Genomic DNA, 3869 nt, shown 5'->3' with positions numbered 1-3869 from the left:
AACCCACACAGGGGAGAAACCTTTTCAATGCACAGAGTGTGGAAAGAGTTTCAGTCAGAGGAGGAGGCTTGAATACCATCAAAGAACCCACACAGGGGAGAAACCTTTTGAATGCTCAGAGTGTGGGAAGAGATTCAGTACGAGTGGGTATCTTCAACAGCACCAAGCAATGCACACAGAGGAGAAACCTTTTGAATGCGCAGAGTGTGGGAAGAGATTCAGTTGGAGTGGCAATCTCCAACGGCATCAAGTAACCCACACGGGAGAGAAACCTTTTGAATGCACAGAGTGTGGAAAGAGATTCAGTCAGAGTACCAATCTTCAAGTCCACCAAAGAACCCACACAGGGGAGAAACCTTTTGAATGCTCAGAGTGTGGGAAAAGATTCAGTACGAGTTGGTATCTTCAGAAGCACCAAGCAATCCACACAGGGGAGAAACCTTTTGAATGCTCAGAGTGTGGGAAGAGATTCAGTTGGAGTCGCAGTCTTCAAGATCATCAAAGAACCCACACAGGGGAGAAACCTTTTGAATGCTCAGAGTGTGGGAAGAGATTCAGTACGAGTGGGTATCTTCAACGGCACCAAACAATCCACACAGGGGAGAAACCTTTTGAATGCTCAGAGTGTGGGAAGAGATTCAGATGGAGTTGCAGTCTTCAAGAGCATCAAAGAACCCACACAGGGGAAAAACCTTTTGAATGCTCAGAGTGTGGGAAGAGATTCAGTTGGAGTTGCAGTCTTCAAGAGCATCAAGTAACTCATACAGGGGAGAAACCTTTTGAATGTTCAGAGTGTGGGAAGCGATTCATTTGGAGTGGCGGTCTCCAACGGCATCAAGTAACCCACACAGGAGAGAAACCTTTTGAATGCACAGAGTGTGGAAAGAGATTCAGTCACAGTAGCAGTCTTCAAGTCCATCAAAGAACCCACACAGGGGAGAAACTTTTTGAGTGCTCAGAGTGTGGGAATAGATTCAGTCACAGTCACAGTCTTCAAGAGCACCAAACAATCCACACGGGGGATTGAATGCTCAGAGTGTGGGAAGAGATTCAGTTGGAGTAGTCGTCTTCAAGAGCATCAAAGAACCCACACAGGGAAGAAACCTTATGAATGCTCAGAGTGTGCTAAGACAAGTCTCCCCCGTCCTATAACCATGCATTGGATTTTTCCTACCTAAATGGAACAGGCTTTTTCAGGAAGCGGTGGGTTCTCCTTCCTTGGAGGTTTATAAACAAAGCTAGATGGCCATCTTATAGCAATGACGATCCTGTGAATTTAGGGGGAGGTGTTTGTGAGTTTCTTGCATTGTGCAGGAGGTTGGACTAGATGACCCTGGAGGTCCCTTCCAATATTTCCTACTTAAATGCAGAACTTTACATTTATACCTGTTAAAATTCATTTTATTGGTTTTAGCCCAGTTTTCCAGCGTGTCAAGATCATCCTGGATCCTGTTTTTGTCTTCTACAGCAGGGGTGGCCAACAGTAACTCTCCAGATGTTTTTTGCCTACAACTCCCATCAACCCGAGCAATCAAGCATGCTGGCTGGGGCTGATGGGAATTGTAGGCAAAAAACATCTGGAGAGCTACCGTTGGCCACTCCTGTTCTACTGTGTTTGCAAGCCCTCCCAATTTAGTATCCTCTGCAAATTTAGTAAGTGATACCTTTATTCGTTCATCCAGATCATTTATTAGGATTTTGAATAAAACAGGTCCCAGGATAGATCCTTGAGGCGCTCCCTTTGTGGATGAGGAACCACTCACAAGCACTCTTTGGGTGCGATCTGTCAGCCAGTTACAGATCCACCTAATGGTAACAGGATCCAAACCACATTTTACCAACTTGCCAACAAGGGTAGTATGTGGAACCTTATCAAAAGGCCGTTGACACTATATAAACTCTTGTACAAAGCATGAATCTACACAGAAATCTTACCCTAACTAGGAAGAAATGTTAAAAATGCTTGGATTGTGGAAGGAGCTTCAGCCATGTTTGAAGCGCTCAAATAGATCTCACAGGAAAGAAAGCAGGGTTGGGCTCTGCCGATTGAAAGAGATTCAAGACCAGATCACATTTCCTTAGCCTGGAGGAGTCCACACAAGGTTGCAACCTCATAAATGCTCAGGGTGTGGCAAGAGCTTGAAGCACAGATCTGACTGTCATATTCCTCAGAGGATCTATAGAGGGGTGAAACATTCCTATATCTGGCTCTGAGGAGGGTCTTCTTTAGACACCCAGGTGTTGAAAGCTCAGAAAGTAGTTTTTTGACAATAGTTGACGTTTTGAGGAAGAATGGACTAAAATTAAAAGAACACTTTTGTTTTCTATTATGTTACTTTTGATAAGAGATAAAAGATAAGAATGAAGATGCATTATAATTATTTTATATGGATTTTTTATATACTTATCTTTGTATTTTTCAGTTATTTGGTGTAGGGTTTTTAATATGAAGATTCTATAATTGATAAATTACCTTGTATTTAGAAATTTAAGTAAAAAAACACTGGCGGGGGTCATGGAAAGGGGAGGGGAAGAGGAAAATGTATTAATTTCGTATTAATTTGTTTTATGAATATTTACATATATTACAGAATAATAAAATTGTTGTACACAAAGAAAGCTCAGAAAGTAGTTACACAAAAAGCTTCCGGTTTCAGCATAGCGACGAGCAGTCGCATTCCCGATCGCTGTTGCGGGGGATGGGCTTTTGGGGTCACCAGAAGCCGGTAGACCCAGTAGGACCCCAGTCGGGGGGTTCTCAAGGCAGGGGGAGCAAGAGGAGGGTCGAGCTGGGGCTGTCGGCTCCATTTTGAGCCGCCTGGTATCCCTAAAGCCCGGGTTGTTGTGGATGCCTTAATGGCGAAGAAGCTGTAAATGTCGGAGAGGAGGAGAAAGGGCAGCAAGGTTTTTACAACTGAGAAGAGACTTCCAACAAAAGGCAGTAGACAGAGCTAAGTGATTTACTATGTGCTAAAGAATATGCAGCGGCTTGGAATTTATGGCCGGGCGATGAAAGGGGGGTGAACTGAGTGCGGCGACGGAGGAGAGGAGAAGTTTGGAACTGACGACGGCAACTGCTGAAATGGATTAAAGGTTTAGCGTTTGGTATACTTGGTTAGCAGGCAGATTGCGGTTGTGGATGGACCTATAGCTGATTATTCTTATAAATACAAACTTGCTATTCAATTAATTTTGACTGCATGATTTTTGGGGCTGTAAAAATAATTATGTGACTGCTGCTTTTGTGCTACATGGACGGTGTTCTGGAAGGGACAGAATAGCGGAAATCAAAACACCAAATGAACTGGCTGGCGGGATTTATTCCAGAGCGAGTGGACGGAAAGTAGAAGAGGAAGAGGAAGACTTAATGCAAGACTTAAAGCATGGCTGATAGCTGGGGCTGATGGGAGTTGTAGGCAAAAAACATCTGGAGAGCTACTGTTGGCCACTCTTGACTTAATGACAACATTTTGCAGTTTAAATGAAAGCATGAGGTGATAACACGTTAAGGTGGCAGTAACTGGAAGCAGGAGAGAGAGAAAAGAGTAAATGTGGTTGGTTTTGTGTGAGTGGAAAGCTATGTGACTAGGTGTGGTTGGTTGCTTAATAAATATATCTGTGAAGTGGAAAAATTATAGACGGGGATACAGTGAATTGGTGGAACTAGATTTATGATAGTTAAACTATAAACTGTAGAAGGAACAAGGCGGGAAGAAGGAAGAAAGAACAAGGTTGGAAGATTCAAAGTGGCTGACAGCAAGATGTGTTTATTTGAACTTTCAATTTCTGGAGAGATACTGGACTGTATAGAAGAGAGTGTGGGATGACTGATAAAGAGAGGAAGCTGGAGTGCTTGGGTTAACATGGAT

The sequence above is a fragment of the Heteronotia binoei genome, chromosome 4, assembly GCF_032191835.1.
Source record: "Heteronotia binoei isolate CCM8104 ecotype False Entrance Well chromosome 4, APGP_CSIRO_Hbin_v1, whole genome shotgun sequence".
Lineage (NCBI taxonomy): Eukaryota > Metazoa > Chordata > Lepidosauria > Squamata > Gekkonidae > Heteronotia > Heteronotia binoei.
This window is presented reverse-complemented; position numbering follows the sequence as displayed.